The sequence below is a fragment of the Epinephelus moara genome, chromosome 8, assembly GCF_006386435.1.
Source record: "Epinephelus moara isolate mb chromosome 8, YSFRI_EMoa_1.0, whole genome shotgun sequence".
NCBI classification, from domain to species: domain Eukaryota; kingdom Metazoa; phylum Chordata; class Actinopteri; order Perciformes; family Serranidae; genus Epinephelus; species Epinephelus moara.
In genome coordinates, this window is record NC_065513.1 from 3,911,384 (window position 1) to 3,927,768 (window position 16,385).

Genomic DNA, 16,385 nt, shown 5'->3' on the forward strand with positions numbered 1-16,385 from the left:
CTGTTAGCCCCGTTAGCGGTGTCTGTAATGACTCATTAACTCTAAACGGTCCGTGAAATTTTTTTTTTTTCCAGCGGATGTCTTAGTTACAACATGATTGAGCTAACTGGAGTAGTTTCATGTCGTATCCGACAACAGGAGGCTTTTAACAGATGACGTCTTGATGATAGCTTTGCTTCTGCTGACCCCGCTTTCTAGACATCGTGATTTCCCAAAACTGAATAAATACCACACACAGCAACACAAAACTGCTTTGCTAGCTCAGTCATGTTGTAACTAAGACATCCGCTGGAAAAAAATATTTTTTCATGGACCGTTTAGAGTTAATGAGTCATTACAGACACAGCTAACGGGGCTAACAGCTAACGATTAGCCCCGCTAATCTATGATAACCATGTTATTATTTACAAAACGTGCACACAGAAATAGTAATGTTTGTTCAGTCATTGTGTTTATAGACTTAACTAACATCAGATTAGTCTAAACAGTGATATAGTGACGTGAAAAATGTGAGATATTCATATATGTAGCTAAACTCAGCTGGTTTTCTACCCGGAAGTGTTTGTTAACAATAAGGCGATTGCCTCCGAAGGGACACTAACAGCTCAAAGTACACGTCAAATAAAATTTCTCCAAACGGGTCATTCCTACTATTCGGTGCCATTTGAGTCCCCATGACATAGTATATATGTAAAAATGGGCTAATACTTATTTCTTAAAGCTTGGCTTACATGGTGAACCGCCCTCTACCATAGAATACAATGATATGTACGCAGGATTAATTAAATTTAAAATAATTACCCTAATTTTAGGACAAGTAGGCTAAACTGCCATGTCCCCAATCACGTTTGCTCAACTTAAGTTACAAATATAAGTAATAGAAATCAAACAAATCCTACATTTTTCATTACTGTTGTATAGCCTCATTTATAATATTCCTCAACCTTTTTTCCAATGCTTTAGAATGCTTGACTGATGTGGTAAAGCATAACATGTCCACCCTGTTACACTTATTTATTGTGGAAACCGATCATTTGTGGTAATTTTGGAAATATGGTTAAGAAATATGTTAAAAATCTTTCTTGGCTGTCACCAAGTGCTAGCTTGTTTTTCATCACATGAGTAGTAATGGATAACTTTAGCATAAAATGTCCACCCTGTTACCGTCCCCCCTGTTACTGTTTTGCACAGTAACAGGGGGGACACACAGTAACAGGGTGGACATAAGAAAGCTAGATGAACAAGTTTTTCCAGCATGTGTTGGTTTTTATTATTAATTGATTATGAACTGATTAGTTACATACTTCTAAAAGATTTGTTAAATTGGCATGCTTGTACTTGTCAAGGAATGGCGCCCCTGTCTGCTGCAGAAAAGCAGCGACGCTACAGGGCAGGTCGGGATGCAGAACCTGAAAGAAGGCAGCAATACCTCAATAAAGAGAAGGATAGGTGGAGAAAGGACAGAGAAGAAGGAAGAAAAAAGAAAGTGTCAGACCTCAGTGAAAGAGAGAAGAGAGCACAGAGAAAGAAATGGCGAGAAAGGAAGAGGAAGCTTAGGGAAAGAGCCAGGACAATGACCCCTCCTCCAAGTCCAGACATTCCCCCAGAAGCAGAAAATGCCCCAGTACCAGGGCCCTCAAAGTTAGAAGAGAGTTGATGGTTGTGAGTGAGTGAGTGAGTGAATTTGTTTACAGTCACATTGTGTAAATAAATAAATAAAAAAATAAATATATAAATAGGGGAGTTTAGGGAATTAATAAAGGGATGGTCTTACAACCACAGGTATAAAGCACAACTCACTTTAATGTGACTAATGGCCTAGAATTGTTGTATACAAAGCCAAATATATGTTAGAGTGACTGTAAATTGTGATAATATGCTTATTGTGTTTTAGGCAATATATTGTTGGACAGAAGAATGTCAGGCGAGGGAGAAGGAGGCTGCAGAATGAAATTGAACAGCTACAGGCCTTATTGGAGAGGGAAAGGAAGAAAAAAGAAAAATACAAGAAGAGGTACCAGCGCTTGGCAGGAGTGAAGAAATCACCACGTTCTGTAGTGGATGCACTGCTACACAATCAAACAGTTAACAACACCATTAGGAGAAGAGTATTATTGCAGGAATCAATAATCAAGGACATCAGAAATAAATACAAAAACACCAAGAAGGAACGGGAGAAACAAATTATAGCAAAAACAACAATTGGAAAAATTATAAAGAAATACAGGCTGCAGAGGGCTGCACAGGTGACTCTGGGCTTTTCAAAGAAGCGATGTCAAAGACCAGATGGAGGGCTCATAGCCTTTGAAAGAAAGTTGAGCAACAGATTACCAGCTGAATGCAAAGAGAAAGTAAAGGCTTTCTTTTTAAGAGACGACGTCAGTCGGATGACAACAGGAAAAAAGCAAACTGTCACTCAAAAGAAAATGAAAAAACAGAAACGTTTGCTAACCAACACAATGAAGAATCTGCACCAGAAGTTCCTCTCAGAAAATGAGCATCAGGTCTCTTATTCTTGTTTCTGCACCTTAAGACCATTTTGGGTGGTGGTGCCCACAGAGGCTGATCGCGAAACCTGTCAGTGTAGAACCCATGAGAACTTAGAGTTCATGGCCAACACCCTGTACAGCCAAGGTCTGACAGCATCAAAAAACCTAGAGGAAATGTCAGATGCAACAATGTGCGATCCCAAATCCAAACTCTGTGCATATGGTGAGTGTAAAGACTGTGTTCTCTCAACACATGCAATGTTGAGAGCTCCTACAAACACAGAGGTAGCCATTACCCAGTGGTCTCTGGAGGACAATAACAAACTGAATGATGGAGAGGAGTCTGGGAGAAGGTCAACGATTACGGTAAAAAAAAAAGTGATGACAACAGAGGATGCACTTGTAAGTGAATTCCAGGACAGACTCTTCAGATTTAGGCGGCACATCTTTAATATCCGATGGCAGTACAGAGCCTACAGACAGCTGAGAGAAAACTTGGGGAACAATGAATGTCTACTACATGTAGATTTCAGTGAGAACTACTCCTGTAAATATGCACAAGAAATTCAATCTGTCCATTTCGGAAGGTCACACCAGCAAGCAACCCTACATACTGGAGTGCTATACACTGCAGCTGAACTGTCCCCAGTGACTTTCTGCTCCATCTCACCTTCCAGGCAGCATGATCCTCAAGCTATCTGGGCCCACCTTGACCCTGTGTTAGACATGGTGAGGGAGAGATACCTTCTGATCAATCGCCTCCATGTCTTCAGCGATGGCCCAGCTACCCAATACAAACAGAAGGGCAACTTTTACCTGTTGTCAAAAGAGCCTCTCAAGAAAGGCTTCAAAGACATCAGCTGGAATTTCTTTGAAGCCAGCCACGTAAAGGGGGCTCCTGATGGTGTAGGGGGTACCCTTAAAAGATCAGCCGACCAAATTGTGCGGCATGGAGGAGATATCTCCAATGCAGAGGCCATGTTACACCAGTTGAGGAACTTGGGCACTTCGGTGGAACTTTTCTTGTGGGAGAAGGAGATGTTGAAAGGAAAGTGCATGAAATGATGGATGTGCCCCCGCTTGTGCCTGTCAAAGGAACAATGAAAATCCACCAAGTCATCAGCCTCTGTCCAGGGACAATTAAGTCCCGCGACATAACTTGCCTATGCCAAACAGACAAAGGTGTACTGGATTGTCCGTGCTATGGGCTGAAGGAGGTGAGCCTAGGAGAAGAGGCAAGCCCACATCACACCGAAGAACCATCCCGACCTGAGATCATCACAAAAGAAAACATTGGGCTGTGGTGCATTGTGACCTATGATGGTGAACCCTACCCAGGAATCATCCTAGAGGTTGAAGATGTTGTGAGAGTCAAGTGCATGCACAAGAATGGGACCAACAAGTTCTACTGGTCAAGTCCACGAGACGATATCCATTGGTACCCGGATGACCAGATTGTGTGCCTGATGAGAGAGCCATAGCCTTTAAACAAGAGGTCTGTCCAGCTGGAAAAGACAGTGTGGACTTTATTAGAAAAACACCTGGGCTGCTGATTTCTTAAATAGCCTGCTGTTGGAGAAACTGAATCTGTGAGGTCAGAGACTTTGGGGGTGGCGTTAATGTTTAATGGTTGTTATTGGAGGTACATTTTTATTTTCATTGTTACAATTTGTAATGGTAATGTGATTGTTGAATGAATTCCCTTTCTTTAATGAAATGTATTATTGTTGTGTGTGTGTGTGTGTGTGTGTGTGTGTGTTTTTGGGGCGGGGGGGTAAAATGTGAATGTTGAATGAATTCCCTTTATGAAATGTTTTATTGCTTTTGTGGTGGGGGGTGGGGGTGGGTTGGTTAAATGGTAATGTTAATGATTAATTGTTTTTTTATTATTGGGAGTAATGTTTATCATTTTAATGTTCATGTAAATGTTGAATACATTTACTTTCATTAATGAAATGTGTTGTCTACTGATATGAGGTCCACCCTGTTACATCCTGTCCACGCTGTTACTCTTCTGTCCACCCTGTTACCTGTGTGTTTTTTGATAATGATTAAATAAAAAAAACTAATACTAAGCATTTCTTTGTGTTTGCTTGCAGTGTATGAATTGGCAAAACGAAATCACTTGCAAATAAAAGCAAATTCCATTTAAATTCCCTTTAATTCGAAAAGTAATGTGTTGAAATTACATTGTGCCTTAAAATAGAGCAAGACTTTTTGTGAATATACTTGTTTGTGAATATTTGTCAAAATAAATATTTCAAGGGTAAATCAAGGGACATTTTAACTCTTAGAAAATGGAACTATTACAATCATTGTGCATTCAAAACATATATTAACAGAGATGAGAATGTCCCATAACAGGGTGGACATTTGGTCTCTGTAACATTCAAAGAATTTGGTCTAAATTATTAGACCATAATATCCTGAGCTGGACCAATATAGTTTTCTTATAGTTTAATAAGTCCTCATTCAGATAAAATAATAAAATCATGGAAAATTTAACTTTTTTTTGATAAAGTTAAACAAGGCTGAAATGGCACCGAATAGTAGGAATGACCCAAACATGTTTTTGTTATTTTAGGTAGTTATTATCACGCTAATGTATGTTCAAGTGTTCATTTCCCCCGATAAGTTGGTTTTAATTCGTTATTTGATTCTATAAACACAGAACATCTCGAGCTTTTATTTTGGTACGGTGACCAGCAGTGTAAATTTGCATATTAACTAAATATTTAGTTTCACCCAGAACATTTAGATTTAACATTTAACATTTAGATTTATATTTAGATTTAGATTTAATATTTAGATTTAACATTTAGATTTAACATTTAGATTTAGATTTAGATTTAGCATTTAGATTTAGATTTAATATTTAGATTTAACATTTAACATTTAGGTGCCACATTTAATATTAAGATTTAACTATTTAATATATTTCTAAGTTAACAAATATTGCTGTAAATGTGGTAAAAGGTGACGTTTAAAAAATTCAGAACACTTTTTTAAACATTGTTTGAAGCTAAATGTGGCAAAATGTTGATGTTATTTTCAGCGTGAGCCACTTTACAAACGGCACCCCATACTTTTCTGTCTACTTTTTAAAGTTCACATACAAAACACAGTTACATGCTTAATTAATTTTACCCCCATTAATGCATATCTCATCACACTGTTTGTATTCACATTTATTTCCCTCCAAAGTTACACAGACATTGTTCTGCTATAGCAAGCAGAATGTGAGATGTAACTTTTGTGGTGTGTCTTAGCTTCAGATTGCATCATTTTCCGCGTTGTATCTCCCAACATGTCCCAGATATCAGTCTCCTGCTGCAGACAGGGGTGTCACAGCCAGATTTACAAACAGCCCCAACAACACAGACACCCAGGCGTACCACAATGCCACACACCAGCTCAATATTTCATAGCCGTATGAAATATGCTTGAATGTGTGCACGGCATCTGCCATCTTTGGGGCTTTGCAGCCCCCAGGAGGCCCGTTTGATCTGTAATTGGGAAGTGTGCTGAATTAATCAGCAGTTTATCTGCTTTTTAATTGAAATAACACTTTCAAAAAAACACTGCTAACACAGAGAACAACACCACTGATCCTTCCCATATCATCTTTTGCCTATTGTCAATTTTCATCTGTGTGCTCACTAATGGCCTGCTGAGATTCAGGGAAAATAACAGTAGTGATGGGAATCAGAAAGAAATATCTTTACTGTGTAGACAATTATCTGGATACTCATTGGAGAATTCATCTGATGTTTTGATTTAGATTTTTTTTCTGTGTGTTCTGTTGTTTTGCGCTTTCATTGATATCACATCATATTCCTTAGTTAAAAAGGGCTATGCAAGAGTGAAATGATGTTGAATTATATAATCCTTAGTCTATTTTGCATCTTTGTTTAGTGATGCCTTAGGCAGTGCAGCGCTGCCCCCCACAGACATTGGCTGTGGTTGAATAGTCCTTTTTGTGGAAGATTCATATCTGAGTGAAATGACCTGGAAGCATGTAAGAAGGAGAGACATTAGTTTAGGGCAGCCATGATAAGAGCTATAAGGAAAGGCACTTCAGTGCTTCCCTTCCTATCTGCTTCAGCATAGGATACACTGGACCATGCTCTACGTGGAGAAAATAATGCCGTTCCACAATTCCATGTGGCAGCAACATTTAAAGTGACACATCATATGCAAATTTGCATTTCCTAGGCTAGAGCCAGCATGACCCGCCCTAACCTCCCTCTGATTGGCTAGTTGTGTTACCTTTGTGGCACAGTAATCCAACTGTAGGTTATTAACCACAATAATTTCTTGAATGTAGCCTAATGCACACTAGGTGAGTTGTATGTCTCCTATGTGTTTATATGGGCTAATAGCAATAAAGTGTCCATAGTAATTAAAAAATGTAATGTTATACAGTGCCAGTGTTAGACAGTAGCGCCATGGGAGTGTCAGTAGACGTCATTGTCACCGTGAAAGCAGCGTATGCGCAGGTCTCTGGGGAACTCTTGCACATGAGCAGGTTAGATAATGAGAATCTCTGTGTACATGGAAGCAAAACAACGCTGTGGATGCTGGGACAATATTTCTACTGTGCTTCAGTGGCATTTGGTTGAATTCTGAAAGTATTTATTAGCAATGACACTAAAGAAATGGTTCAGATTTTTTGAAGTGGGGCTGTATGAGTTACTTACCTAAAGTCAGTGTAATACAAACAGTAGATGACAATTGGCGTGCTTCCTGTTTGGAGAAGCAGACAGGGCAAGCACCCCAGAAGCTCAGCAATGCATTGCTGTGCATAGAGGTGCTCAGCAAAGCATATTTTAGCCACTTAAAAAAGGCCTACCTATAACAATTAATATCAGCCTTAATGTATGCTATATTTAGAAATGTGTATATATATATATATATATATATATATACATATACACACATATATACATATAGACACACATGTATGTACATACATGCAGGTCAGCCATTTCGGTCAGAAAGTACTGTTGTGTGATACAAATCAAATGACACTTCACATTTGTTAAGATTTCTAATGTTACAACCTGGCTCTTAAGGTCAAGGTCAAGGTCAAGGTAAACTTTATTATCCCCAAGGAATTTGTTGCACAGACAGAAGTAAGTACATAAATAAATTAAAAACCAACAACAACAACACCACATACACACAAACAGTATCACAAGAGAGACAGGGAGTTACATGATACTGTTAAGGAAGACGATGGTAACAGGGACAAATGAGTTTTTTAGTCTATTGGCAGAGGTGGAAAAAGTACTGAAAAATTCTACTCAAGTAAAAGTACCTTTACTTTGATGAAATTCTACTTAAGTACAAGTAAAGCTACCCATCTAAAAATGAACTCAAGTTAAAGTAAAAAGTAGTTTGTTTGAAATGTACTTAAAATAGAAGTTACTTAGTTACTTCAAACAACTTGATGGGGGTCACTCCTATGCAGTTCAAAAATGATCCAGGGGTCATAAATCCAATCCAAAAACTATTTTTTCTGTGATGAACAAGATAAACAGGCCATGCTGACCTCCTGCCTTTACCTGGCTCACAAACAGTCTTTGCACATTGTCTCCCTCAAAGCGGCCCTCCAGGACACCGCCCCATGGGATACCTCCACCTGTTCCTCCTCCTCCACACCCAGCCTCCAGACATCCTGGGCTGAAGTTGTGATCCCAGCAGAAAGAGACTCCAGGCTCCTCCTTGCTTGAACCTCTCCAACTGCTTCGAGGCGCTAGCAGACAACCCAGATCTTCGCTCGGTGCCAGCAGGCCCTGCCGATAGCTCTCTGCACACAGCTGCTGGTGGTTGTTCAACGCCTGGCTCTGGAAAGGCCGCTGGCCCCTCTCCACCTGCGGCTACTGGTGCTTTGCCTTCGGGCCCAGTTGGCTCCTAGTCTGGGGTAGCTGGTCCTACACCTGCGGCTGATGGCGTCCCCGCGGCTTCCTGCTCCGACAGCCCCGCGGTGCGCCGTCTCCCCGCTCCAACGGCCCTGCCTTTGGGATCATCGTGGCTGGCTCCACACTGGCAGCTGGCGGTGTCCCTGTGGCTCGCTGCCCCAGCGGCCCGGCACCCATGGGTGACGTGGAGCCCTCCTCCCTGCCAGCACCCGCCAGTGGCCAGAGTGGCTCTGCTGCGGTCCCAGATCGCCAGCTCTCCTCCCGGACAACTACCTCTGCTTCACGTCGCAAATTCCTGAAGGAAGCCGTCCTCAGATGCTCCGGAGGCCTCCTCCCCCCCTGTCCGGCCGTGCCAGTCACCGATCCCGCGGCCAGCGCATGGCCCAGAAGCTGGCTTGCCACCATCCAACCTGGCAAAAACCCTTCCTCACCCCCTCTTCCCTCCAACCACCCCAATCATCAGAGACTCCATCACAAGGAATATCCGCTTCTTCAATGCCACCACCTGTTGTTTTCCTGGAGCCACAGTCCCGGTAATCCTGGGAAAACTCCCTGGGCTGCTGCAGTCACTCCCATCCCCGATTACCCGCATCGTGGTGCACGTAGGGACCAACGACCTGGCTCAGGGTGCCTCTGAGCTGATCAAAAGTGCTTTCACCTCCCTCCTGGACTTCCTACGCACTTGTGGAAAGTCCGGTCCCATTCCCACACTTGGTTGCAGGGATGCTCGCTTCTCCAGACTGCTCCTGCTGAACACCTGGCTCAGGCCTGCCTGCTACGCTTGAGGCTTCAACTTGGTGGACAATTTTAATCTTTTCTGGAACCGTCCCTCTTTCTTCAAACACAATGGCATTCACCCTACCACCCTGGGAAGCCGCATGCTGGCAGCCAATATTCAGCATGCTGTACATCACGCGCCACGTGCATGACTATTTTATATCACACGCCCCCTCCACCGACACTCACCCTGTGCCAACAGCAGCGTAGAGCACAGCCCCGCTCACCAGCGTCCCCGTCCGAACATATCAATCATTAACCCTCCCACCTGAGACATTCCCAATACAGTCCATCATAAAGCACAGACCATCCCGCCCTTACTGCACTAAGACTGTGAATAACAAAAACCTATGCCCTATCTTCTGCATTCATGCCATCCCCTGTGCTACTCAAACCCAACAACACCTGAAACTGGCTCTACTCAACACCCACTCACTGACCAACAAAAGTGCCATCCTACATGAATTCATCACTGACAATAAACTGGACTTCCTCTGCCTCACTGAAACCTAGCACAAACCCCTGGATTACTTCTCCTTAAACCAGACCACACCCACTGACTACACCTACACTGACAAACCCCGCCCAGACGGACGGGGTGGTGGCGTTGCTGCCATCTATAGGAAACGCTTTAAAATGTCGACAATCTCCATACCTCCTGCTCAGTCCTTCGAACAAGTTGCCCTCAAACTGTTTGGTCCCACTTCCCTGGTCATCGTCATCATCTATCGCCCTCCCAAACCTAGCAACTCCTTCCTCTCAGACCTCGCCGAATTCCTTACCCAGCTACCCTCAATTCTCCTGCTGGGGGACTTCAATATCCACATTGATGATCCAAACTGCAAAAGTGCAATAGACCTCCTGGAACTGCTCCACTGCCTTCACTTCACCCAGCATGTCAACTTCCCCACCCACTGTCGCAGCCACATCCTGGACCTAGTCTGCTCCGCCAGTCTCACCCTCCACCAACTCTCCAGTACCAACCTCCAGTCTCACCCTCCACCAACTCTCCAGTACCAACCTCCACATCTTGGGTCACCTGGCCATCACTGTGGACTTCAAGACCCCCCTCCCTCCCCCAAAACTCAAACACAATATATCCTTCAGAAATATCAAGTCCATCTCCCCCTCAGCTTTCTCTGACTCACTGGCAAACACTCTGTCCACATCCTCCACCCCGCTGACCCCAAACCCCTCTGACCTGGTCACCCACTACAACAACACACTGTCCCTCTGCCTCGACAAACTGGCTCCCTTAAAAAAACAAAACTGTCTCATTCACTCACTCATCTCCCTGGTACACTCCTGAACACCGTCACATGAAAACCTATAAGCGCCAGCTTGAAAGACTTTACAAGAAAACCAGTCTCACAGTCCATCTCCATGCCTATACAGACCACCTTTCAAACTACAAAGACGCCCTCACTGCCGCCCGGTCCAACTACTACTCCCAACTCATTCACTCTGGTTCCAGTAACCCCCAAGACTCTCTTTTCCACCGTCAATAAACTCCTCAAACCCTGCGATAACACCCTCTCCTCCATCACAACTGAAAAAATGCAACTCCTTCCTGGCATATTTTTTCAATCAAAGATTGAAACCATCTACACTCAACTCAGCAACCCCCCCAGCCTGGACCCTGACGTCATCTCAAATTTCCATCCCATCTCGAACCTTCCCTTTCTGTAAAAAATTCTGGAACGTCAGGGCGTCGGTGGCTCAGTGGTAGAGCAGGCGCCCCATGTACAAGACTGTTGCCGCAGCGGCCCGGGTTTGAATCCAGCCTGTGGCCCTTGGCTGCATGTCATCCCCTCTTCACGCTTACCCGTCCTGTCCATTAAAGGCAAAATGGCCAAAAAAATATCTTTAAAAAAAAAAAAAAATCTGGAACGTGTTATTGTCTCCCAAATCAAGACCCACTTCCGCTCTCATGAACTATATGAACCATTTCAATCCGGATTCCGCCCTCAACACAGTACCGAAACCGTTCTCCTCAAAATCACTAATGACCTCCTCCTCTGCCAACTCTGGCCACTGCAGCATACTCATCCTCCTTGACCTCACTGCTGCCTTTGACACCATCGACCACACCACTCTGCTATCCCGCCTACAAACTTCCCTCAACATCACTGGCTCTGCTCTCTCCTGGCTCAAATCATACCTCACCAACAGACATCAGTTCATCCACGTCAACAACTGCACCTCCTCCACCGTCCCCCTGCTTCAAGGTGTCCCTCAGGGCTCGGTGCTTGGTCCTCTCCTCTTCATCATCTACTTACTCCCCCTTGGTTCTATCATTCGTCATCATGGTCTCCATTTCCACTGCTACGCTGACGACATCCAATTCTACATCTCCAGAAAATCCATCACCCCGGCCACCCACTCTACCCTCACCAACTGTCTGACTGAACTCCAATCATGGCTGCAAGCCAACTTCCTCAAACTGAACTGTGACAAATCTGAAATAATACTCATCGGCCCAAAATCCCTCTCTACATCAACACAAAACTTAATGCTCAACATCGACAACACCACCCTCTTTCCCTCCCCATTCATCCGCAACCTTGGTATCATCTTCGACAATAACTTCTCATTTGAACATCACATCAGCCGCCTCGCCCAAACTGCCTTCTTTCACCTCAGAAATATTGCCCGTCTCTGTCCATTACTCTTCCTCTTTGCCACTGAAACTCTCATCCATGCTTTCATCACCTCAAGACTGGACTACTGCAACAGCATCCTCTACAGCTCATCATCCAAAGTCCTCAACAAACTTCAGTACATCCAGAACTCTGCTGCCCGCCTCCTCACCCACACCCGCTCCCGTGAACATATAACCCCTGTCCTGCAAAACATACACTGGCTCCCTGTCCCGTACAGAATCAATTTCAAGATCCTCCTCCTCACCCACAAAGCCCTCCATAGCCAGGCCCCCTCCTACCTCACGGACAGGCTCCACCACCACACTCCCTCCCACAACCTTCGATCATCAGACAAAAACCTCCTCTCACCTCCACACAGGACCAAGCACTGAACCTGGGGCGACAGAGCCTTCTCCATAGCTGCCCCCTCCCTCTGGAACACCCTCCCTATACACATCCATGACTGTCCAAATCCATCCACCTTCAAATCACTCCTCAAAACCCACCTTTTCAAATCCGCTTTTAACCTTAAACATTAGCTTTTCGTTCTGTTTCTCATGTGCCCTCCTTTTCTTTGTTTTGCACTATGCTTTTGCACCTTGTTGTTGTATATTGTCCTTGTCTTCTGTTTATCTCTTTGCACTTAGATGTATGTACTTCTTTTCTTTGGTTTTAAATGTAAAGCGTCTTTGAGAGCTGTAAAAGCACTGTATAAATAAAATGTATTATCATTATTATTATTATTATCATTATCATTATTATTATTATTTCTGTCCTTACATGGTCGCACCTTTACAATCCTCCTCTGCTCTCTGTATCACTCACAGCGGAGTTCGGTCCCGATGCGCACACCCACACACAGACACGTGCATGCACACACACAGACACAGGTGAGCACACAAGTGCACGGCTCGGGCTGCATTTATCTGACCGACAATTATAAATGGCACTGTGTACACAGGGTTTTCTTTCGTTTCATTCGTTTTTTCGTTCATTTCAACTGCTGCGTCTGCTTGTGCTTCTACCGAAGCACTCCCACCCTCCTCCATCTCTCTCTCCAGTAACTCGCCGGCACCGGCCGCTTGTTCTGGGTCAATTCCACGTGAGATTTCTGAGATTCACCCTTTTGGTTTTCATTTAGCTGAAAACTTTTTTTTTTACTCAGTAACGGATGTGATCTCCAATGTAGCGAAGTACAATACTTCAGTCAAAATTTACTTAAATAAAAGTATATTACAGATTTCAAAAACTACTGAAAAAATTACAAATTACACAAAAAAACTACTCAATTACAGTAACATGAGTAAATGTAATTAGTTACTTTCCACCTCTGTCTATTGGTCCTGCATCTGGGCAGGACAAATCTGCGACCAGATGGGAGCAGCTTGTACTCGCTGAAGAGGGGGTGACTGCTGTCAGCCAGGACTGACTGGGCTGTCTTTGTGCCTCTGACTCTGTAGAGTTGAGAGAGTTCTTCAAGCTTTGTGCCAGCAATTTTACTGCACATTTTTACAATGTTTGTCAGCCTCTCCTGATTTTTAAGTGTAAGTGACCCAAACCTACGGAAGCACATTGCATTCAGTGGATAAAAAAAAATTAGACACCTTATCTCGTAATTACGAGAAAAGATCTCGTAATTACGAGATCAGGATCCCGTAATTATGAGAAAAGATCTCATAATTATGAGATCAGGAAAGGTGCCACATTAGCCACTGCTTCGCTCAGAACCACATACTGCACATCCACGAAGGGGGGTCGGAGCTACTGTAACCAGCTGCCACTCGGGCGGTGCCATCTTGACTATATCCCATATCTTTATTATACAGTGTATATATTGTAAATAGTCTTGTGTGTGTGTGCAGTAATTCAATTTAGTGCCCTATAGGGCTGTCAAAAGCACCACGAAATTGAGTTTGAATATTTTCGAATTAATTTAGTAGAGTTCGAATAATCAAATTTATTATTATTTTTTATTTTTTTATTTTTTACAAAAAAACACAAAAAATAAGATGCTTATTGCTGACGCAATATGAACGTGACACTCGGATGAAAACACCCGTTCTGACCTCACTGAAGTGCCAGATATGACCAACTTCTGCCTCGCTATCTGAGCAATGTTTGGATACTTCAGTGCGTAGTTTTCCACCACAAGAGTGGATCCTGGTCGGCTCGTAGCGGTGTCTCATTCTGGTAACGTTTCATCTCTTCTTCAAAAAGGGTAGGCAGGGAGGCAGCAGGTACAGCACTCTCCCTGTATGTCTCCCCGAACAGGTCACACATCGCGGACAGCGCAGTGGGTGGTGTTGGCGCAGCGGGCTCCTCCGTCGGCGCCTCTCCCTCCATCGCTGCGTCCCTCTCTGGCCCGGCTTGTGCGCGGGCCATTTCTGCCTGAACGGGATTCGCCATGATATACAACATTATTGATAGCATTAATTTATTATTAGTGATATTTGAATTATCAAATTTAGGTTCGAACTTATAAAAAATATATATATTCGAATATATTTAGAACTTTGATTTTTTTTTGACAGCCCTAGTGCCGTACTTTTACTAAGGCTTATATATATATATATATATATATATACATATGTATATATACATAGCCTATATTTATATATCTACAAACACTGTATACACATTTCATATTTTTTAATCTTTAATTTTCTTTTATTCAGGCTACATTGAAGCCCAGTTCCTATCCCCCCGAGAAGCACCATGCCGGATGATCTCCGCAGGGAAAGCTGACATGGGGTCCACGACCGTACCCGAGTCCTGAAGCAGCAGAAGGAGCTCCCGGCTTTACTGAAGCGGCTCATGATATTCACAAAGTCCTCTCCAAAAGTCACTAAAGAAGGTCAGAGTAAGGAAGAAGACTGCCAGCCTGAGGTGAGTTATTGTTGCCATGATCAGACACACATAAGTTAAGACAGTACGTTAGTAGGGACAGTAGAACAGGTTCAAAACCAACACACACCACACCACTGCTGCTGCTTGTCACCATTAGTCCGGCGCCATTGGAGTTCTTTAGTTGTCTTAGGCTGCAACAAGGATGGGAGATGAGATGGGTTTACAAAAAATTACTAATTTATTTACAAAATAATGATAACTGAACGTGAAAGTCAGTAATCAGTCACGTCTGCGTGTACGGGTGCCTGGAAATATGTGTAGAAAAAAGTAAGAGAACAGCAGCTAGTTCCCCACTTAACCAAATTGCGTGCCCAATCACCCTAAGGCATCTCCAACTTATTGGACACCAAACAATATTGACAAACCCATAATTCCTTACATCTGCACTCCTTGACCTTCTCCAGTGAAAAAGTCTTCCACTCTTCCATGACTTACAACGTGGCTTGAAATTACCTGCCCAAGACACTCAAACTACAAGTTATGTGACAGAACCAGATTACAACTCATATGCACAGCCAAAACATCACTGAGGAACTGCTCCCCTAATTGCCTAACCAAAACATACTACTACTACTCACCCCTAGTCTTCATGTGGCTTGCAGCAGGTATTTACACACTAAAACCAGCAGGCAACCTCACAAAATCCCACAGACGTGCTCCCGAGACAGTTGCCTATAAGCAGCTGAAACTAACCACATTGCCACAACACTACCAAAAAAAACCCAGACTGATGCAACACAAAGGGGAAGCACCATACAACCCTGGGGGACAGAAAAAAAGTGATTTATGATCAATGACCATGCACATGGGACCTCCAAAACTCCATGTCACCAATAAACACCACTCGGTGACACAAAAATTCACCCCTCAGAACTTAATTTTCTATTAAACAAAGCTGTCTCCATAAACCCAAAGTAGCAAAAACAGCCTACTTACCAAAAACAGATACCAGAGCAAAAGCACAACATATCAGAGCACACAGCTGAACCAAATCACCTAATCAGCAAGTGCAATCAAGGATGTGCCTGCTGCTACCAAAGGTACAAACACACTTACCAACAAATCAACATGAATGGACAAGCTTCCAATTGTCACAGAAGTAGCAACCAGACGTTGCGCTAGACTTTTTCTTCACCGGTCATTTTGACCGACAGGGTCATAAAAATCCGGTCATAATCTATTTTTACCGGTCATTTTAATTTTCGTTTTTAAATGATAATAAAGATATTCAAAGACATTTAGTTTTCATTCGTTTGTTTTTAATAAATCCAACAAGCAAATTATAAAGTGTGCATTAATAAGGACATGAACGAAAAGATGAACAGTCACATCCACACACAGCAGCACTTCAGTTCGGCGTCTGGTCTATTTTTCACGCGAGCCGCGAGCGCTTCTGTCAAGTTGGATAGAGTGGATCGTACCAAACAGGAAGTCAGTCGGACACAGAAAAGACGAGAGAATCCGGCCAATTTTCAAAATAAAATAACAACAATAATAACAATAATTTTGTGTCACCGAGCCTACAGGCATAACTACATGAATAAAATGGTCAGAACAATATGCCCTATTCATTCAGTGTTAATCCAACACGCTCAATACATGGACATGCAATGACAAATTGTCATTAACTTATTACGTTATAAAAA